The sequence below is a fragment of the Furipterus horrens genome, unplaced genomic scaffold, assembly GCF_987537825.1.
Source record: "Furipterus horrens unplaced genomic scaffold, mFurHor1.1.pri manual_scaffold_1, whole genome shotgun sequence".
Taxonomy (NCBI): domain Eukaryota; kingdom Metazoa; phylum Chordata; class Mammalia; order Chiroptera; family Furipteridae; genus Furipterus; species Furipterus horrens.
The window spans coordinates 98220794-98245072 of NW_028327171.1; the positions used below are offsets into that span (position 1 = coordinate 98220794).

The window sequence follows — 24279 nt, forward strand, 5'->3', positions numbered from 1 at the left end:
AAGAAAATTTACTAAGTAAGAATTCAAGAAATTGTTACAGTTAGGAGAGCTCTTTCTACTTGGGAGTTCTATTTTCCCTTGGCATTTCAGGGTTATACCCAACTTAACTACACTTGATGTTCACAATATTTTGATTATTAGTATTTCTAGTGATGAGACTAATACTTTCCTGGGAAAATAAACTTACTGTTAGAGAAGTCTTAATAGTTAATGAAATATATGACTGAGACAAAATTGGAAGCTCTCAGTATACTACTAGGGATGAAGAACTATTTTTAAGAATCAGGACTATACTAGAAGAAAATAGAAGATCAGCTAGTGAACTGAGCAAAATGACCTTTGATATGAGGTGTTAACTAGAAATGTCAATCCAATTCAGGACTGGATACAAAGGGACACTGTATTACTGAGCAGAGAAGTATTAAGTTACCTGATTGTCTTTTCTGGAAGAACGCATTATGGTTTAGACACTTTTATTACCTGAAAGATGAAGACAAATCAGGGAAGATTAACAACCAGTTTTATTAGAAGGTAGCATATAGTACTGGCTGTTAAAAGTTCTATATTCTCTTCTCAGCTTTGATATGCTCTCACATGGGAATAGTCATTACTGAAATTTACATAGGACAATTTATATGCTGTTCACAGAAAAAAAGGCATTTTGGAAACTGAAGGGAGGGAAGTATTTAAAACAGTTCGAAGACCTGGGGTGGCAGAAGGGCAGGCAATTCTATTACAGGTTTTTCATCTTTAATTAAAACAACATCAACAATAATAAAAACAACCAGTTGTTAAGCTTCATTTAAATAAGCTCAGTACATTCAGTATTTGCAATATGTCTTTCATATATAGTACCTAATTGTTTTTGGTCTGTGGAATAAGGCTATTCCATAATACCATACTATTATGCTCATGTTTCCCTGAAAATATAATTGTTAGGTTATTTTAGGAACTTTATTTAAAAAATCACTTCCAGTTAGTTACCCTTAACTCTAATGTAGTTTTCTCATCTCTTTACACTTATCCTATATCTGTAACCTATAGTTTCTTAGGAATGCCCCTTTGGAAAAGGCTCCTGCCCCTTAGCTTCTAAATGATTTTCTAGTTATGTTTTCATATATAATTGCATAGTTTACCAATTTGTATTTTTATGAATATCATTGAGAAATAATTAATTAACTTTGTTTGTTAGTGAAAATAAGTTGTCTAAAAGCTAAGAGTACACTATTTTTATACAGGCCATTATTCCTGGATATACAGGGTGTCCCAAAAAATGTATACACACTTTAAATAATTATAAAGTCGGTGTTTATTAAAATACATTTCATTTTCAAAATGTAATACAATCTACAGACATTACTTAATTGTTTCGTCAACGCCTGTTTTCAAACTGACGTCCGTTCTGGTCCAGGCACTGCTGACAACGCGAAGGAATGGAATCGCAAACATCACAAAACAGCAAGATGGGGCACCCCCCACACTACCATCACGATGTTAGGTCCTACCTTGATGAGATCTTGCCAAACAGGTGGATTGGACTAAGGGGTTTTGTAGAATACTCTGCGCATTCACCAAACCTCACACCATTAGACTTTTTTTTTATGGGGATACTTAAAAGACAAAGTCTCCGCTATGAAATCTGCAACAGTTGCTGAATTGAGAGCAGCCATTGAATGAGAATGCACACAAAGGCCAAACGAAATGTTTCGTGATGTTTGCGATTCCATTGCTTTGCGTTCTCAGCAGTGCCTGGACCAGAACGGACGTCAGTTTGAAAACAGTTGTTGACAAAAGAATTAAGTAATGTCTGTAGATTCTATTACATTTTGAAAATGAAATGTATTTTAATAAACACCGACTTTATACTTATTTAAAGTATGTACACATTTTGGGGGGACATCCTGTATTTATTATGATTTACTATTTATTAAAGGTTTCAGTTCGTTGATAAAGTATAATAGAATTAACCTTTCAAGCAATGCTGGCAATTCACCAAAGCCCTAATACACTGTGCTAATATCTACTTCTGGACTTAATTTTTTAATTCTATTGGGAAACATCTATAAACATAACAGAATTTCTTCCTTTCCTGCTGTTCATTCAAATTATACTACATTTGTACCCAACCCCTGTAGTCACTTCTGTAGATTACTTTGAGGGGTGAATGGAGGCAAAGAAGCAGGACATTTAAACTTATATTTAAAAAGGACCGAAGAAGAGTTTAGAATGATTGCGATCTCAGGCAGATTTCAGGAAACAGAAGAGGCGGACTTGTGACGAACCTTAGTAAAATGGGCCCAAACTCTCAATAGCTCCCTTGCATATTGTGGTTCCCGGTTGCTGGTGACTTTCTCACTTACTTTAATAATCCTCTCCCTATCAAATAACTGCTTCATTTGCAAACATCATTGGACTGTGCTCACATTTCCTTTTCCTCTTCCCCTCAGGAAATACATTTTTGCCCAAAATGACCCTTTAATAGACAAAAGACATAGTAGAGGCTACAATGCATAAGTCAGTTTCTGCTTATTTGGCTGCTCAACATAAGACAGCTCAAGTCCTACATGAGGTAATACACTACACTGCCATGGGATTCCTCCCTAACTTCAGCTTTGGACATTTTCTTAACTATTAGTTGGGATTGATTCTCTTCATGATCCTCTATTTCCCATTCTCTATACAGCAACTACAATGATTTCTTTAAGTGTAGAATCAGATCCTACCACATAAATCTCACTGCAATTAGAATAAAAATCGAAACTTACCCCATAAAGCCCATATAATCTGGTTCCTGACTTCTTTTCTGATCACCTTTTCAATATACATCTCATTGACTAACCATCTTTCATAGTCCACGTACCCAGCTCATTTTGGTTTCAGAGTCTTTGCAGTTGCTGTTCCAATCTGGCTGAAATGCTTTTCTTCCAGATCCTCCTGTGGCTGGTTTCTAACATCATTCAAGTCTCAGCTAGATGCCAACTCATTACGTGCTGTCTCTATTAGGTTACAACTCTTATTTTCTTCATGTTACTCATTAGTTTGTATTAATATGTTTACATATTTATTAACTCTCTCCTCTAACTAGAATGTTCCATGAGGAAAGAGGACCTTGTGAGTCCTGCTTACTTACTGCTAAGTGAATGAATATGTTAATGGCTAAACAATTTAAAAATAAACAGTAAACAAGGGTAATACCAGTACTTTCCATCCTGGTGGTTCTTTAAATATACCTCAAAATGCTTTAAAAACAAAACTGTGCTTTCCTTGCACATTACCATCAGAAGTACTAATTTTACTAACTAAGAGCCTGGACCTCAGTTTGCATTAATGACTGGTCCAAAATCATGTGCTAAACAAGCATTTGCACAATTCTGGTCTCAAATCATGTCAGACCAGTTAGTCCTACAATGCTTTTCTTAGAACACAATTGCAAACCAGAGATAATTCATCTAAAGTTCACTGATAGGCTTTAGGGGGCCTATGAATTCACTGAAGAGGTCCTATGTCTTCTTTTGGGGAGAAGGTCCACAGATTTTATCAGATTATCAAAGGAAGTCATAAACAAAAAGAAGCTAGGAATCCTTTTAAGTAATACCATTCTAAAATGCCATACTACACCATCTTCCTCTATGTATTCCAAAGGCTCTTTGGAATACAAAGGTGCTAAGTGGCAAATTTCAATCATTGTCTCTGTCGGCTCAGGTTATGTTCATTTTACCCAATAGCTTTCTCATAACTTTCTGCTGTCGCTTTTTGGAATAGTACATGAGACATACCTGCATTCTGAACTCTGCCAATTGGGATTTAATCTCATTTTTACCTGTATATGCTGGATATGAGCATTTTGTTAGCCTAAACTATATATAACTCTGACTTTAATTAATTATATTATCTTGGGAAAAATTTCTTATTTAAGTCCTAGAAGGTTTAAATGAGATAACACTGGGTTTGTTAAACCACGTGAACTTGCCACTTCTGTAGGTCAAAAATGGTTGAATAGTGGTAAAATGAAATGTTCAACTGGTGGTAAGTATTCAAATGGTAACTGCTATCATAGTTAAATTATCCTCACTCTACAATCCTCCTTTCCTGTAAACATTTATACCCATGCAGAGTGTAAGTTGGTAATGGTTCTGGGGATAGGGTTGAATTTGCTCATGATTTTAATTTATAATACATAGGCTTTCCCTGTTCTTACCATTTCAGCTACTTGCAAATGACACCACAGAGAAAGCCTAAAGAATGGGCCTTAGAAAATTATTTATAAAGGCATGTTGTTTTTCTCATACCTAGATGCACTTTTAACTAGAAAACTTCTAAATGGATATTAAACTTGTGGAGTAGATTCATTGACTATATTGGTTTCCTGTTGCTGCTATAACAAAGTACCACACATTAATGGCTTAAAAAACAAATTTATTACAGGTGTGAAGGTCAGTAGTTCCTAAATGAAGGTGTCAGCAGGGCTGCTTAGAAAGAAAGCAGATGCTAGGAGAGAATTCTTCTTTTGTCTTTTCCAGTAGAGGCTGCCTGTTTTTCTTAACTCATGGCCCCTTCCTCCATTTTCAAAGCCAGCAATGTAGCATATTTGATTTTCTCTCTCTCTCTCTCTCTCTCTCTCTCTCTCTCTCTCTCTCTCCCCACTCTGATTCTGCTTCTATCATCACATCTCCTTCTCTGACCCTTCTTTCTCCTTCTTTCCCTTAAAAGGACCCTTTGGATTACACTAGCTTTACCCAAATAATCCAGGATAACCTTCCCATTCTAAGATCCTTAATTTGTATATGAAAAGTCCCTTTTTTGCCATGTAAAACAACATATTCACAAGTCCTCAGGATTAGGACATGGACATCTTGGGGGTGGAGGGGTCATTATTCTGTCTGTCACAGGGAGCAAAATACTCCTGATACCCAAATTTCAAATAGCAAGCAAGACAGTATCTCATTTCTTTAAAGCTCATATCATGGTAAGCTGCATATAAATTTTTACATATACTTTCAAAAAAATTTTAAAGAGAAAGTAATTTACAACTCTCCAGCCTTATTCTGGCACATGTGTATGGAAACCATAATCTCAGTTTTGGTTGGTGGAGTCTTAAAAATACTTACACCTTTACCCAGTTTCAGTTAATTCTACTTATATTCCAACTTGTCCTTTCTGTAGAATTCACACTACTATCCCTAACCAAAGAATTACTGACACGGTAAGTTCTTTGAGCTACACCTTCTCCTAACCCTAGGAATAAAAGATACATGTATTTTAGCCAAGATTCAACCAGGACAGAGCTCCAACACTTCTCATCACACCTTTCTGGTATCCATCCGTCAGGCACCACAGACATCCTGTCTCTATAAAGCTAAGCAGCATTTGCAGGTGTTAACACAAGCGACTCTACCATGAAAAATTTCCTCCCTTATTGCCTTGCTTCAATAAATTTAACTGTCTTTCTTCTCTCACCTAAAATATCTGCTTCCCTGACCTACATCTCCCCTGTTCACCGTCTCCAGTGAACATCACTCCTTTAACATTTAACTTCATCAGCACAGGCCCATCACGACAGCACAACATTCTTGTCCTGCTGGAAACTATTCAGCATCCAGAGGACCATCTTTATGCTGATAACACTAAAATATAAAATAATGCCAACAGCTGGTGCTACAAATGGCTTTTAAAAACGATGTTCATTCACTAAAATTTCTCTTGCTACTTTTGACATGAAACACGCAGTCTCTAATTATTCTGATCAAGACGGTGAAATACAAAAACAAACTTTAATTGTGTTTAACAGATATTTAATCAGGACTCACTGAACTACAGATTAAAGCTGAAATTCATAAACCATAATTACCCGATTGTCGCAATCTTTTGGTCCACATTCTCCTTCCGTCTGGGCGTCTGGCACCTTGCCCCAATTTTCTTTTACTGTCTTCTCAGCTTCGTTACTGTTCATGTTTTCCAGCAGAGATTTAGCACAGATTACAAAATATCTGTTCTTGGCAACTTTCTTCATTAGCTTTTTTCCCCCTTGCAAAGAAGTTTATTTTTTTCCTATCAAAGTAGCTGGAATAGACATATATTCAGGGTGCTTTGGTGACACAAACTAATTATATAGTTACCAGGAGATAATACGGCAGCGGTCACTAGTTCCTATAGTTATCATGTAGGTATCATGCAATTTCTCCAGTATGCCATGTGGTGTGTCCCAGTCACCATGTAATTACCTCATGTCATTATGGAATTGTTTTATGGAAAATGCTTATCTCGCTCTAACAAAACAGTCCCTACCACATTTGAGGGTTTGGGGGGTGGGATTCTTAGTTCTCATTCCCAGTTACGATGTTGTCATGTGAATTTAAGAGAAACACTTGTCCTCTCCTGAATATTTGCTTTTACATGGAGCAAAAAGAGCAACTCTGTTTTGTTTTGCTTCATTGCGCCCAGGTGAGAGAAGTAATTACTGATAATACATGCACCGTTTCTTTTGTTTTTTAAGTAAAGAAACAAACACCAAAAAAATAAAAATTAAAATTAAAATTAAAAAAAAAACCAACAAAAAACAAAAAGCAACCGGGCAACTCTCCCCTATTTACTTAAGATTCGTTTAGTCTGGCACTTCTTCCCCCACTCTTCCCTTTCAAATCTCAGTCACATTTGTTTTTTCCTAGAATTATGGTGTAAATCATTCTTAACAAGCTAGCCTGAAACTTGTCTCGCTCAGTAGAAACACATAACGCCACTGTAATTGAAACATGGAACGGGAAGCCTGACACTCTTTCTATTTTTTTGGGCTGCTCTTCAGAAGGACATGCAGAGTTCCCCTAGCAGTGCTGTAACCCCTGTGTCACACAGCTAGGAGAACATCACAGACTGAGGCAAGAGGATAAAGCGAAGGCACTGCACACGAAGAGGTGGGTGGTGCCTTTATTCCCCCTAGTTGGGAAGACAACCCTATGAAGCAAGGACTGTAGTTACTACTTATTTATCTCAAGCTGATGGCTTGAAGTCTGACCTCACTAAGGCCTCTAGATATGACATCTCCCCTGAGAGTTCCAGTTTAAAACACAGCCCAGATGAAAACTGTTTCCAATTCTGCTTTTTATTAGTCACCTCCCAAACTGATAGCTGACAATTCAATTGTACACTTAACTCATCATGTTGGGGTAAAAATCATCCCCAGATTTAGAAGGGCTGGGAAAATTGCTATCCCATCCTCGAGCATTGTTCTTCAATCACACAGTGCCTCTAAATACAGCTGACAGCCTTTGAGATGCAAAATGCATCACTTTAATGCAGTAGAGGTCCCCTTCACTGCATTGCCAAATCTATTTAGCAGAATCTTCTCAGAATAATCTGTCCCTAGACCTGAGGATGCACAGTGATTTGAAGCATTTTAAGCTAACGATAATGGTTAGTGCTGAGAACAGATGTACCTGGCTGTGATGTGATCTATTCCAGTAGGCTTTTATGAGCTGCTCATTCCTATTGACTTAGCATTTTATGTCTGTACTTTTGCCTGGTGTGATGGTTGCATAGGGGTGTCATGTGTGTCTTTTCCTGATGTGTGATGGCTGCACAGGGGGCTCTGTGTATTTTCTGAGTGCAATGGCTATACAGGGTGTTGTGTGTGTGTTTGCCTGGAGTTATAGCTGCACATGTTGTTGTGTGACCCTTCCCCCCACTTGAGGCCTGAGTGCAGGGTCCTATGTCTATCTTCTTCCTAGTGCGATGGTTGTACTTGTTGATCTGCTAATGATGGACATTTCTAGCAATTATCTATCTACAGGGTCCTGGAGAAAGGAATGCAGTAAAATCAATAAACAGTGCTAGACAGGCCCTTGTAAACATAAAATGACACCCCTGCATAAATGTCTTTTCCTACCATAGCATGTTACAATCCAAGAGCTGTTATCTTATTGGCACTGGGATAAAATTTCTTTGGTCTCTCTATCTCTTTCATATATTGCAGTTGTTTGGGGCAAGTGTGAGATTACTGCTGGTTGGAGGGCTTTTACACATGAACCTATCCAATGACGCTCTCACTACGTTGTCCTGCACGTCGCCTCTTATACACCATCCTGACCTGCTCTGGTATAATAGCTCATGCTCTGAAAGTGAATACTCCTTTCATTTACTCCTGCAGGCTCACCAAGCCCTGCCCCCCCCCCCCCCCCACGCCACAAACTCCCATACAACACACACACACCCCTCCCTTGCCTCTCTCTAGTTCTGTATCCCTCCTGTGTGCACCTAAGGGAACTGACAAAGGAAAGAACCAATGGGGTTAAAGTCTTTTGAAACCCCTGGAATACAGATGAGCGGGGAGGCATCTGGAAACAAAACCAGACACTTGAAATCAAAGAGACAAGTAAATTACTATCCTAATCTAGGAAGAATAACTAAAGGTGTCAGTGGGGTTCCATTGATAGCACTTGGCCCTGGTCCAGAATGCCAAGGGTTCAAACTCCATGCCAGCTTTGAGCTCAGTCCCAACACTTGCCACTAAAGGGTGCAACAGCAAATGCAGCAGAGTTAAAGGTGGCCGCCTTCTGCAGAGAGGTTAAGTCCAAGTCCTTCTGCCTGTTTGTCGTTATACCCCAGAGGGATGCAGAGATCACCCTGGTTTCCTCTCCAATGCCTTTCTCACCAGGACAGGCTGGGGTGGAGCTGGGGCTCAGTAGCAATATTTGCTAATATCAGTGTTTTTGTACAATTAGTGAAATGCCCCCTTTCTGATGAAGCTGCTTGAAGAACTAAAGTGTATGCAAGAAAACCCAATTGCCCCCTCTTCCCCAATAAAAAACCTGGTATCTGTCCTAAAGATTCTTCTGTCAAGGCAGACAGCTAAGATTGGAATCCTAAAACCACGTGTCTAAATGAAAGGAAATGTTTTCATCAGAACAGCTTACATGTCTGGTACACTTGCATAAAAAGTATGGCATAGCATTTTAGAGCTAAAATTGCTATAAAATGCTTAATACAGTAAGAATAATTATGAGATTTTGCATGCACAGCTGGTATACAACTAAAGTCTCAGCAACAGATTCAATGGAGCATGGGAAAACCATTTATAAAAATTCCTGGTATGCCAGCTTTACTCACCATCAACAGCCCATCAACACTTCCTTCACTCTTTAGGTGAATAGGGAAGATATTTACCTACCAAACACTTTATTTCGCATTTCATGGATGTCATTTAGTCTTGATTCAAGGAACTCTTGTCATTACTTGATAGTAGCAATAAAAATTGTAATGGAACACGAATGACCTGAACACAAGGCTTCTCCATTGAGCTCGAGAGTTACAAATAGAGTAGACAATGAACCAAAAGACTAAATTATTAAGTCTACCTGCAGTACTCCCCGCTCCCTCGTTTTTCACTCCCTCGTCTTTCTATTCCTTTGCCTCTCCTTATTTCCCCTCTTTGCAAAGATTCAAAACCTTGAGTTTCTTCCTGGGTGCTCTGGACAGCCCCTCCTCCATCTCCTGCCACAGCTGAGCTGGCCTTGCCTTTCCCTGGGTAACACCCCAAGCCCAGAACTCTTCCAACACTTTCTCCTTACTCAAGTTGTAACAGTTCTTAATTCTCTCTTCCTTTCAGCTGCAGCTAATAATCACTTGAAAAGGAGCTTAAGTAATTTGGATGAACTGTGAATGGTTAGTAACAATTTAATATAGATTTTACTTCTTGGTAAAAAAAAAAAAAAGAATTTAAGAATCAATGAAAGAATCTGTTTATTGCGGCTTTTTAGGCTCTATAGAAAAATGTCATTTAATAGGTGAGATGATTCTAATCAGAGCCACTTCTGGTTCTTACATTGTACTGCCTGGTCAAAGGAAAAGACGTCACTGTGAATACATGGGAACCCCCAAGGTAACAGTCTGAGGACTTAAAGGCAACATGGTACAATATCAAGTGAATTGGACCAGAATCAGTCAACCAAAGTTTGAGTATCAATAAACTTTGCCACTATGTATTTGAGCAAGTCATTCAGTTCCTTCAACTGAGAAATGGGACCCTTGGATTAGAAAATCTATATGGTCCCTTCCTGCTCTCACAGGAAAGTCTTGCCATAGCTCTCTGACTGAAGGTCAGTTGGCTCTTCTGGTTTGTGTGCTTCCTCCAGTTATGAATTAGAGGCTCTGAATAAAAATGGCTGTTATTTTACATGGATCCATCCTAACTGAAAGGGTACTGAAGCTCATAAGTAACTTTTAAGCTCTCTGCCTACTATCTGCACACACTACTCATGAGTTAGCTTCTTTATGCTATATAAATATTTTCTCAGCATTTTGTTTCTGCTCGCTTAGTTTAACAAACATTGAATGAGCACTTTCTGTATGTGTATGAAACACAGTGCTACTTACTGAAGATAGGGTTGAACAGGAAAGCATCTCTGATCCCAAAGAAACAAATGAATCTACTCTTTTTGTCAATCCCATGCATAATGCATAAATGCATAGGCAGCTAAAATTTTAAAATTAGTATAGAAAAATAAAGGAATTGGACTTAACTAACCTGTGTCCAATCCAAAGTACTGGTTATCTCAACAAAAGAGTATGAGAATAATTTGTATTAGAAAATTGTACTCATTCAAATAAAGGGAATTTCTCAATGTATATTTTGAGGCATGATTTATCTTAAGGACAACAACGTAGGTGGCAAGAAAATTATAAAGGTAAAACAATCCCTTTTGTAGAAATTCCATTAAATTCTGTGATAAAATCTGTGACTCTTGTGTGTAGCATGTAGGAAAGTGAGAAGACAGAATATTTTTTGTTTATTTTCTCTGAGGATTTGGGGTTCTTATCCTTCCAAATTTTCTCCTGCATTAATAATAACTGCCATTTATTGAGTACATGTTGAACTCCAGGTACTTCAAACACTTTTTTGCATGTCAGGAAAACAACTCTGCAATGTAGGTATTATTACCTTCATTTTACAGATGTGAAAACTGAGGCTCAGACAGGTGAAGTCATATGTCAATTACTACAGATAATGCAGACAATGTGGAGAGCTTGGATGTAAGCTCAGGTCTGTCTTTGTCTGTGCCACACAACTCCATAACAATTCTTAACTCTGCCAAATATAACTATTTAAAAAATAAGCAATTTTGCTTGCTTTGGTAGCAAACAAAGAAAACATTCTTTACAATCTTTCTTTACATTCATTTATTGCATTATATGTAGTACAATGAAAATAAGAGACAGTTAAGATTTTTCTCAGTATATGTGTCTATTCATATTCATTGGAACTGAGATGAATATTTACATTTGGGGCTATCAAAGTAAAAGAATGTGCTATTTGCTATGGAATAAGTATTTGCTTAATTGACCAGACAGGGATAAGGTGTGTTGTTACAACTATATTTGTAAGGTATGATTTACATTGTTCTACTGTATATTTCGCTGCACCATTTTTCGTTTTCTTGCACTATGGACTTTTTAATTTGTTTTTATGAATTTAGTCACAGTTGGTTGTGTTTTGAACTTTGTTAAAATATAATACTAAGGAAATTTAAAAAAGAAGAAGAAAATATTTTCAAGATGATGTCAAAATCAAATCTACCCCTCACTAATTTGATTTGTAGGAAATGGAGAACAAAGTATTGCAAGCAGAATGCTTTTAAATACATCCTAATTACTTCAATGTGCAAATGCATTGACTAAATTGAAGCATGCATTTAACACTTTGCACTTCAATTGTGCTTATTCATCTAAGCTCTATAGATAGCATTTCCATGGAGAAAGAGGAAATAAACTTCACTCTAAAGCCAGTCATTCTACAATGGCTGGGGGAAACTCTTGTTCTAAAGTTCAAGCTCACTTCTCAAGTCAGCTCACATTTGGACCAATGCAGAAGATTATTAATCAAAATAACAGAAAATAGCAGATAACTTACTGTAGTTATTCAAGTTTTCCCAATTGACTCTCTCTTCCCTAATCTTTTGCTCTGCTTTCAGTAGGATAGGGTGAGGGGGTAGGGACAGCCAAGCCATGTGACATGAACAGGGCGAGTCCTGGGGAACAGGCCATGGGGCTGCAGGTGATCTGCAAACCAAAGCTGGGATGGAGTCATGATTCCAGGGTTACCGAGAACTTGGTCTGGGACTAGCTACACAGAATCACATGAATAGCATGTGAAAAAGACATATTTCATAGTCTCACCCCAGAAAAAATAAACTAAGTGTCTCTTGAGGTGAAACTCAAACAACTACATTTTAAATGAGTTTTCCAAGTAATTCTTATACTGAAGCCTCAAAAGGCACTGGTTCATGCATGTAAGTTCTCTAATTCTATATCCACTGAGAGCCCCTGCTGGTATATCTGTACCCTCTGTTCCAGTTGTCAAGATGCATGTGCAAATACAAATGGCTTTCCTGGGAGCCATTAATTCTAGTAATAATAGCTCAAGCGCTTAGCTAGGCATGATGCTGTTTAATATATAAGATCTCATCCATGGCAGGGACTATGAGGCAAGTATTATGACTATTCCCATCTTTCAGATGAGGAAATTGAGATTCAAAGAGATTTAGTGACTTGTTATGGGTGTCACACTAATCATTGCAAGAGCTCTGAACAATTACATAGCCTTTACTCATAGCCTTGCAGGAAAATATGTTCTTGAAAGATGTTTACTCCCAAAGATGTTCATGATTTGGTGAGAGCATCATTGTAAAAGAACTTGCCTAAATGCTAGTAAAATTGGTTATATAATAATACATAGGGTGTGAACATGTGTATCCAAGTAACTTTTCTTTAGATTTTTTTATAGTTACTAAAATCATCTAAATTAACTGCTAATCTTTCATTAGGTCATTCAACAATCACGTGTTTGCCAGAACCTGAGGTAACAAAGACAAATAGGATACAGCCTCTGCCCTTACTGGACTTAAACTTCTGAAAAAGAGATGAGCTTGTGTACAAATGGTTAACTTGTAGTCAGGGGAGGCCTGAGCTGGAGAGAGAGTGGTTCATTCTCCTGGCAGAAGAAGAAAGAGAGGGTGCGGTCTGGAAATTTTTAGTTTCTCCAGCACTTAGCCATTGGCTAGTGTAAGGAATTTAGACTTCTAAAAAACATAACATTTTTGCTTATACAGTTTTGTTAGAAAAGAAGCATACTAAGTTAATTGTATATTTTGAGCCGATAAAACTTGATCTGGTTCATTCTTTCTGGCATCCAACTGGGTTTCTTTTTTGGCTAAATTCTGGGTACAGAGCCAAGTAAGTTGTTAAGTTTATTCATTCTTACATAGAGCGGCTGAGATTCTACTCTTGAGATGGGTGCCTGATAGATTTTATCAGTAGTAGTTCGTTCCACCCAATAAAGTGATTCTGTGGTGATATCGGCTGTGTTCTTTACTTTGTTTTCATGTTTCAATTACTCAAAATTCTATTATTAGATTATGAAATTTTTACACAATAAGAAATTTAGAAGTTAAAAACAACTGAAAACATATAAAGCGTGATCTAGATTTCTTCCCTTGCGATAATCTCATATACATGTAAATGTGATTTGAGCATATTAATGTCAGAACTGACTGATAGACTAAGGAAAATGAGATTCTGGAATGTCAAAGTGCTGGCTGATCACCTAAGGCAAATGTACAGGAATATCCCCCACCCCCCAAAAAGACTCTGAAAAAACACTGGGCAATAGAAACAATATAATATGATTTAGAAAATATATATCATAGTAAATATAACATGACTCGTAAAATCTCTATCTTGGATATTTCAGAAGCTTAATAAATAGGAAAAGCAGGTGACAACTAGTAGACATGCATTCTTTTCCTAAGGTTATTTATTATCAAATTTGAATTTAATTAGATTATTTGATGTTTGTTCAAATTTTTATTTTATTATTCAGAGTGTTTTTTTTTTTTTAGAACATTTAGAAAGTTTAAGAAAAAAGAAACAAAATATCACTTAATTCTACCATACAGAGGTAACTATTGTTCACATTTTAATGTCCTTTGATCATAACCAAATACTTTCATTTTCCTAATTAAAGATTATGTTAGTTATAAAAGTTTTTTATCAGATATTTTTACGTTATATTATGAGCATTTCCTACTAAAATATTCTTTAAAATATCTTTAATAACTATGCAATTAATAATTATGATATGCAATAATATTCATGGGTTTTCTATAATTTGTTTAATTATTTTTCTGTTAAAGTACTTAAGATTGTTTTTCTCTTCTTTCACTTTTATAAATGACATTGTGATGAATACCTTAGTATATAAATCTTTGAATTTATTTCCTACATACAGATTGCTAGAAGTAAAATTACTCTGCCAGAGGATACATTTTTAAAGAAATGTTCTTGATACTATAATGCCATATACATCACAGAATTTTATGTTGATATATACCCTTATTTTCCCTATCATATGAATGCCAGTTTTATTGCACAATCACCAGCATTGAGAATGATTATTTTTATAAATCACGTGAGTGCTAATAAGTTAAACTAATTTATTAAATGTTTACTAAATGTTTATTTTTTCTTTTTCATGATTCCTTAATAGTCTTTTCAGATACTCTATTTGAACAAATACATATCTCAGTTTCTTCATATCATCTGCTTCCACTTCATCTCTAATGTTATTACTATACTCTGGACTCTTCTTATCTCATCCTGAACCATGGCATCATGCCTATCTGGCCTGTACTCCAGATTTCTTTCATTCGCATCCATTCTGAAGACTGCTGTCTAACAGCACTTTTGAAAATACTGCTTTTATCATGTCAGTCTTGATCAAGAAACTACAGTAGCTCCCAGTTATTTATCTATTGGCTAAATTCAACTGCTTTATTCAGGGGAAAATAAATCCCATTCATGGATATTTTCTTATGAATTCTGTTGAATAACTTCTGTTATTGATGTATAAAACCTATATGCAGTTAAGTTTGTACATGTAGGTATTGATATACCTATATATATATATGAGAGAGAGAAAGAGAGAGAGAGTGAGAGACAGAGAGGAAGGGGTTTTACAGAGCATCAATCCCAACTCTTTACATTTAAAATGAAGAAACTGATTCAGAGTTCAATATATACCCAAAGTCATAGAGCAGGCTAAATGAAGAACTGGGGCTAGAAACCAAATCTCCTGATTCCAACTTCAATGCCTTTTAAATAGAGAATAATAAAAATCACTTTTACAATTTAAAGATTAGAAACAGCTAGGAACATAGTTTAATTTTAGTCTGCTCTTACATATAAAAGATGGTTAAAATCATGCCACAAAGAAGGCTTGACTGTTCTTATAAACACAAATAATTTGTATTTCTTATAAATCAAATATCATCAAAGTTTACATAAAGTTTGCACATCAGTAAATATCACCTTGCTTTTTTCTTGTTAATCTACATTGTTTTATTCGTCTGATTTACTATAATAGAAGCATCAAGATTTTTATTCTAGCATGTTGCATATCATCATTAAGGTTTTTGGGAAATATCTAGTGATATTCACTGAAAAATCAAATTTTCCCTAGCGATTTCTATAAAGAATTTCCTTTGACTATAATTGGGAATTTTAAGAACTATCTTTAAAAAAGAAAACAATAAGAACTATTTCAAAATGTGTCTATTTAACTAGTTAACAACATGAACTATTCTGGAAGAACATGGGCTATTAGCAATTGAATATGATATAACTATTGCTATTTAATCACTATTTCATATACAAGAATCACATGGTATTTGTCAAATGAAAACTTAACAATAGTCACTGATGTGAGAATGGGAGTTGCCAAATATATTTATTATTTGTAGGAGTAGGGATGGGCAGAAGGTGCAAATGTGGAAATAACTATGAATGGAACTAACTTGAATAGGGGCTTATTGACTGTAAAGGGTTGGTTCATAAAGCATGTGTTTGCCTGACAAAAGTATTGACAGCAAGAGTACTTATTAAATCATATGGCTATTCAACCATTTACAAAATCTAAGGTTTAAATGAATAGGTGGGTCATCCAGCAGTAGAAGAAGGCTCTAAAGAGATCTCAGCTATACTTTCTTTCTCTGTGTACATGTGTGTGCACCCAAAACAGAGCCATTCATTTCATACAAAACAAATATTTACTGAGCACCTACTTTGTGCTAGAAGGTCTTTACTACCTAAGTAAATGATCCAGTTCTTTGTGATTATCATCTGCAATGCTGCATCATAAAAATGAATAATAACCTATACATGAGATAATATATTACAACAAAATATGAGAAACTGGGTAAGAGGAGAGGAATAAAGAAGTAACATCCTGACTTTCTCATCTCATGTAGCATACAATTTCATTAATGATGTTAATTTAAAGAAACAGGCCTAAATAGCTTTAAAACTATAACAGTAATCATTACTAGAAGAAAAATTATGCTTTAAATCTTCCAAATTACTGAACTGGTAACAAACGAAACAGTCATATATTGAGAGAGAACCAACAATGTGTAAAAACACAGACAATATTAAATAAAATTTCTCAGATAGAACCATATATATTTTTATAATATATATTAGTTAATTTAATTAATGTATTAAAGATAAACACCATAACTAACACTAAACAATAACCATAGGATAGTACTTTAAGAGCACAGGTATTGATAGTAGAGAAAATGAGTTCAAATCTTATTTCTGCCATTTACTAGCTATAACCTCTTTCATAAGAGAGAATTTACTTTCAGCCTATTTGTCTCAATTTCCTAGTTTATAAAGTGGGAATAAAAATTACTGTTTATAGAGAGGTTTAAATAAAATAATACCTATAAAAGTTCAGTGCCTAGCCAACTAAACATTCAATAATAATAACTATTATTTATACTATGTTTTAAAATGATGTATCTAAATGTCAGAAATAAAATACAAAGAATATTGTCCAATATTTACTGTTAACTGAAAAAATTGATGCAATATAAAATAAGAAAACCAAAGAAGCAGACTGAGACTTAGAAAGAAGGTGATCACTTCCGCAAAAAAAACTAAAAAGCAGTAAAAGGGTCTAAAGCCATAAGCCAGCTGAAATCTGTACTCAGAAGCACATAGAGGTGGCTTAGAGTTTAGCTTTCTGGAGTAAGCAATGGGTCCAAAAAGGCTCCATGTGAAACAGTGGAGCTGAGCCTGGCTCACTACTTCAGTGAGAGGCTGTAAAAAATTTGTTCAAATCTGCTTGGGGCAATAGCTTACATATAGCTGTAGGTTCTGCGATATGGGAGGATACAAACACAATTTCATGAGCTTCTTAGAGGGAAGAAGCTGAAAGCTACCATTCTAAGATTTGGATTGGGACTAGGAACCCAGAAATCCAGATAGAGACAACTGTAAAACCCCTAGTGAGGAATGTGTGAACAAATATATATATAGACAAGACAAGACCAAAAAAGAAAAAAAAAAGCCTAGGACCAACATTAACCTGACAAAAAAGAAAAAGAAAAAACAAACAAACCCTAAAACATAGCAAAAAATTTAAGGTTTAGGAAGACAACCAACAAAATTAATCATTGGAACATTCACCCCAGATGAATTTGATTTTATAGAATTGCCTGACAATGACTTCAACATGAATATGTTTACATTACTCGGAGATAAATAAAATATTCATACCTATAAAATAATAAGAAATTATTTTAAAAAACAGAGCAATAAGATAAGAATAAGTGATAAAGAAGCAAACATCTAAAAAGTGAAAAATATGTTCACTGACGTAAATGCAATAGATTAAGAATAATTTAAGATTTGGCAATTTTAAGGAGAGGATTAAGTGAGTTAGAAGTTAACTCACTTAAATTTACTCAGGATAAAAACCAAAGAAAGTAAAAAATATTTTTAGAAAATAAAAGAGCAGCTGGGATAGGGTAAATTGACTAGGAAACACCAATATATATCTTATAAGAATCCCAAAAGAAAACAAAGGTAATGACAAAGAAACAGTAAAGAAAAAGAAGATAGCTGAGAATTTTCCAGAATTACAGCCCTGAGGTTAGAAAGTATATCCTGAATTCATAACTAATCATTCAAAATAATTAAATATCTAGACATATTTCAGAAGAACTATAAGAAATCAAAAATGCAAAAAAACTCTTAAAAGTTATTAGAGGAAAAAGGCAGACTACCTACAAAGTGGTGAAAAATAGACTGGTAGCAGATTTCTTTTAAGTAATGATAACTGAGAGAACAACGGTCTAAGATATAATTGAGTAATATCTTCAAATGCTGAGCAAAAATTCCCAGATAAATTGTTATTTAATATTAAAGATAAAATACAGATATTTTTAGATATACAAAATGACTGTACCTCCATTGTTGTAATTCAACAAGAAGGAACCCATACACTCCAAGATAAATGGCTGCCACAGTAATAACTAAAATATATGAGTAAATATAATTATTGACTATAAAAATCAACAATAACCACTTCTGTATATGTTTAAAACAAATAGGTAAAACTAAGCCTTCATTCAACAGTTACAAAACAAGATTGATACTTAGTAAGTAGATAAAACAAGCGAGGCACCTTTTTAATTTTTTTCATTAAAGAGTAAGCCAGAAATACTACCAAGTGAATTTTTATTAGAAAAACATGCTGTTATGTATACATATAAAAATTTTAGCATGATCACTAAAGAAACAGATAAGTCACCTATAGATCTTAAGTTCAGCAGTAAAATCCATGTACCAGGTAACAAAAATATCTCAAAAAATTTTATTTCATTTAAAACCATATAAAACAACTCCTATCATTATAATGCAATTAAATTCAGACTAGGTAACAGATATAGAGCAAATATGTGTTTAGGTAGTGAAAACACACACTTCTAAATGACTCAAGGGGTAAAAATGAATCAAAGCAGATATTATAAAATATTTAAAATTGAACAAAACTATCTATCAAAACAGATTATGTAGCTAATCAGGAGCTAGAAGAATTTAGAGACTAAAATTCATTTTTAAAAGTAATAGAAAGTATTGAATTTAAATGAGTAATAATTCAGCTCAGTAACCTAGGGGGGATAATGGTCTAAACTGTAAGGAAGTAAAATTAGGAAACACTGTTGATAAAAGCAGAAGATAATGTTATCAAATACAAAGACACAATAGATAAGTAAAATCAAAAGCCAGATTTTGAAAAAAGCAAATAAAACAGAATAACGCCTAACAACTAATAAAAAAAGAAAAAGGGCTCAGATGAACACGATTAGGAATAAGAGGGGGAAAATGGAGATACAATACAAAATCATCAGACTGTTGTAAACAACTTTATGCCAATAAACATTATAGATTAACTGTTAATTGTATCCTTTTCTAAAAGAAAATAAAAAACTTCCCAAAATTGACTTAAGAAGAAATAAACCAAAAGCCATTGAAATAATTGAACTGATAATCAAAATCCACCCTACACTTCCTACCCGCTACTGACAGAAAATGTCAGGTCCAAATGATTTTAGAGGCAAGTTTAACCAAACCTTTAAAATAGATAATCCTTATAATATAAAAAGTTTCAGAAATAGGAAAAAAATAGAGAAAGGAATGCTGCTCAACTATTTTAGGAGGCTGGTACTACCATAACACCCAAACTCTCCAATAACAGTTTAAAAAGGAAAATTAAAAAATAGTCCCCGATGCAAAAATACTACATAAAATATCAGCAAATTAAACTCCACAGTGGATTAAAAATCACACCACGACCAAGCAAACTTTTCTCCAGGAATGTAAGATATGTTTAATATTAGGAAATGTAGTAATATAAAATATTAACATATTAATGGGAAATTTTATTATAATTATGATGCAGAAAATGCATTGGATATTATGATTAAAAATGCTAGCAAATTATAGAGGTTGAAAATCTCCTTAACAAATTAACTTTGATTTATTAAAATCTTTAAGCAAATATCATATTTCCAAAACATTTTATTAAAGTAAGAAACAGAACAGATAGTCCTAATATCAGTTTCTGGTCAACACTGTATAGAGGTCTTACTAATGCAATATGACAGGAAAAAGAAATTGAACATTTAAGAACTGAAATTTAAGAGAAAAAGACTGTCATTATTTACATCTATGTGTGCATGCAGAAAACCTAAGAGAATTTCCATTTTAGCCATTAGAACTAATAAGAGCGCTCAGAAAAGCTGGTGAATATTCACCAATAATAATCAACAAATAATGAAATAAAAACAGATTCTATAAATAATAGCACCAAATCTAATTTATATGAGAAGACATCTAACAAAATAGGTTCAAGCAATACCTGTATGATGAAGTATAAAACATTATTATGGAGCGTGAAGGAAGATCTGATTAAGTAGAGGAGTGTTAATGGGCAGAAAGGCACAATGTTATAAAAACTGTCAATTCTTACGTAGATTACTCTCCAAAATTAATGTAATTACAAATAAAATTCAGCAGGGCTTTTGCCAAACTTGACTAGCTAGCCCTAAAATTCATACTGAATAGCAAAAGACCAAGAGGAGCTAAGAGAACTTTAAAGAAAACAATATAGAGAGATTTACCTTACCAAATAACAAAAATATTATAAAGCTATGGTAATTAAGGCACTATGGTGTTATTATAAGAATAGAGAAACAGTACACTGGATAAAATAAGATCCTAAAAACAGATTTGATGTAGGGAAAAGATGGCATTATAAATTAGTGGTAAGGGTGACTAATCTGTTAAATGGTACTGGAACGAGATTATCCACATGAAAAAGAATTAAAATAGGGTTCATGTAAGATACCATATACAAAACAAATGCCAAGAAGGTTAGAGATCTAGAAAGGCAAAACTTTAAAACTGTTAGAACAAAATATAGGAAGGTTTCATAATGACCTTATCTTACGAAAGGATTTCCTAAGTGACATAAAAGCACACAACATAAAGGAAAATACCGATAAACTTAACTGCATTAAAATTAGAAACTCTTAAAAATAAATGCTAGTGTAGATGCAGTTAAAAGAGAAACTACAAACTGGCAAGAGATATTTGTATTCTATATTGCCCAAAGGATGGGAATTTAGAATATTATAACAACCAAAACCAAAACCAAAAGCCATCCAAACAAATAACAATAACAAAACAAATAACCCAATAGAGAGATGGGCAAAGATTACACACATGAGCAAATCCCAATGGATTATAAGTGAAAAAACTTAAGTGGGATATTATTTAATACCTATATGACTGACCAAAATTTAAAGTCTTCCCATTCTAAATGTTATGAAGCATATGGAGAAGCTCTTATAAATTGCTCATGTGAACATCAATTGGTACTATCACTTTGAGGAGACATTTTACAATCCCTAGTAAAGCTGAAAATGCATTATTTCTTATAGTTTAGCAATTCCTGTGTTTAAACATGCATAAAAATGTTAACTGCAGTATTATTTGTGAATGGGAAACAATGGAAATGCTGTCTAACAATAAGAGACTCAATAAATAAATTTTAGTTTTACATGTAGTAGGATGCATTTGGTATAAGTCATAATATATGGTTTATGTAAAATTATTCTTGATGATCAAAGCCAGAATAGTTTCACTGGTTTTCAACCTTTTGTTAAAGCTTTAGAGAATATCACCTGCAAGGGGACATGAAGGACCCTTCCTAGGTATGATGAATGTGTTTTATATCTTGGATTAGATATCATATGGATGTATACTTACATAAAAGTTCATCAGGCTATACACATAATCTGTGCACTTCACTGTATGTGACTTATAGTGGAAAAATAAAAGATAAAAAAGGCTCACAAATAAACATTCCAAATGAATTAAGACTTGTTTTACCTGGGTGCTGAATCTTGCATGTTCCCATTATTCTATATGCTTTTATGTGTTTGAAATATTTTAAATTAAAAGAATTGATACAGCAAAGACTACTGCTTTTCCCAACTACAATTAATCAAGGTAAAAGAAAGCTCTAGTGTCATTTTCTCTTCACTGTCCCTGACAAGATTCCAATATTTCAGGGATCAATTAAGTACTTCATAGTCAAACATACCTAAGAATTGATCATTTTGTTGAATCAAATACAAAACTCAATTCATTTCTTGACTACCTGATGAGTCTAGGCTTTCTTAAGTGACTGACCAGCTGCTTATATTGTTGATAGGATGCTACCAATGCACAAAGAACATCCATCCTTTTAGATTTTTCAACTGATGAAGTGAGGAATGCTCAACAGGTGATTTTGGCATCAATGTGGCTATTTGTTCATGGGTTTCACCTCTGGTTTCAGAAAAGAAAAAGAGACGATACCTTTTCAATGCAGTATTTCAAGTCGACCATATGGAAAGCAAGGTTTTATTCCAGCCAATTCTCTTTCTCTCAAAACGTGGAGGAAAAGTGCCAGTCACTGCTGCTCTTGCCACCAGCCACGGTGCAGATGTTTGGAAAATGCAAAAATGGAGAAATGAAACAAAGAGAAAACCCTCAAAAATAAGTTTTGCATAAATGGAAAATGGAGTATATAATTATCATAGCTACAAAAAGGTAAATGCATTTTTTTATTTATCCCCTTGCATTAAACTAAAAGAACCAAAACAAACAAAACCATTGATGTTTTGACTTAATCAGTGTTCTGTTCAAACTGACAATTATGAGAACCAACCAAAACATTGCTAAAAGTGGGAATAAAGAACAGATTTCTTTTAATCTAATAAAAGGTATTTTATCTCCACGAATGTTAGAATATGACCTACTTAAATGAGTACTTAGTAAAGGAACAAACCCATTCAAAATATGTTTTCAGGTGCCTAAATGGGAATAGAGTGTTTCTTTGAAATCTTGTAAGAGAAAACAATCAATTGAAATTATAACAATTCCTTACACGACTCAGACAAAATACAGCTTAGAAAGAAATGTCTCCAAACTGTTCAAGTACATGCCCCTTAGTTTTTAGCCAGTACACAGCCCTGGTTATTACAAAAGCAAATATCCTATTAGATTTAAGCACATCAATGTAAATTATTTAAATAAGACTGACCTTGTTTAAAAGAAAGTTTTAAAAAATGTAATGTAACTTCTGAGAGAGTATTGTCTGCATTGAAAGTTGGGTCTCGATTTAGGTCCGGCTCTGCTACAATCCTCTTGTGTATCTTTGCTTATGTTATTAAACATCTTTGGATCTCAGCAGCCACACTGCTGAAGTGGGAGTGTGATCTAGTCACAGCCCTATCATCAAGCTCCCTTCTTGCCCTAAGAATCTGATGAAATTATTCCAGCATAAGAATTTTTCTTTTCTCCCTTCCTTTGTTGCTTTCTTAAAATAAACAATCAAGTAAACACTCAAATGAGTAAATATATATTAAAAACACATACAACATACACTAATCAATTATCCCTCTAAATAGGAAAAGAGAACATTCTTGTTGTTGCCATTATCTATTCCCTGATGTGTATTTAAAAAGAGGGTTCCCATAAAAAATATTTTAATTTTTTTCCAAAATCAAAAATAGCATATCATTTCTTTGCCATTTAAGTTCTATTAAAAAAGGAAACACAAAATCATCACAGACATCCTATTAGGAACTTTTAAAAAGAAAGAAGACATTAAAACTCCATTTAAAATTCAAATAATTTGTTTCTATGTTTTCTTTTACAGAAATACAAGTGCTGCCTCAAACTACTTTCACTTCCTTTTACAGGAACAATATACTGATCTGTGTACAACACAGGACCCTCTCCTCACACTCTTCCCACCTGTCTTCTGTGTTAACAAAGCTGAAGTCTAGATTACAGCATGAGATAGTCGGGACAAGAGTAAAACATTTCATCTAGGACAGAGTATTGTGGTCAATTGCCAAATATACAAGAAAGTGAAGCCCCATTGCTCCTTTGCCAAGAAGTTTAGGTTCTCATGGTGAAACAATGATAATCATTTTTAAGTAAGACTTTAAAAAAAAAACGAAAGCACCTAGGGCAACAGCCAGAAAATGTCTGAAAATGCAAGTGTTTCCCATCAGTATTTAAACCAGATAAGACACTATCAATGCAGCCTTAACTGAAGGGTCTAAAAAGAATACAGGGCACCTGACACCTCGGTGAACAAGAGAAGCTCAGCTTTATGAAAAGGTCACGGTTTTAGGGCAAATGCTCCATTGTTCCCAGGCTGACATGCCTAGGGCACCAGCAGGGGCAGAACACTCAAGCAACAGGCAGGACTCCGGTTACAGGCTCCAGATCTGCTCTGCGTGCTGATAAGGCTGATGGGCCCAGACCCACCCGGACTGCACACTCTGGGGACGCCAAGGCTGGGTCCCCCAGGGGAGGGAGGCT

General features: G+C 34.7%; 1 protein-coding gene across 1 annotated transcript in view; it reads right to left on the reverse strand.

Annotated features, from left to right (window-relative positions):
* ZBTB20 (zinc finger and BTB domain containing 20) overlaps positions 1–22354 on the reverse strand; it is a 271949-nt gene extending 249595 nt beyond the window's left edge. Inside the window, exon 1 of the mRNA XM_090264544.1 lies at positions 22261–22354. The gene's annotated coding sequence lies outside the window, so the exon portion shown is untranslated. The remainder of the gene's footprint in view (positions 1–22260) is intronic.
* Between the last annotated feature and the right edge of the window lie 1925 nt (positions 22355–24279).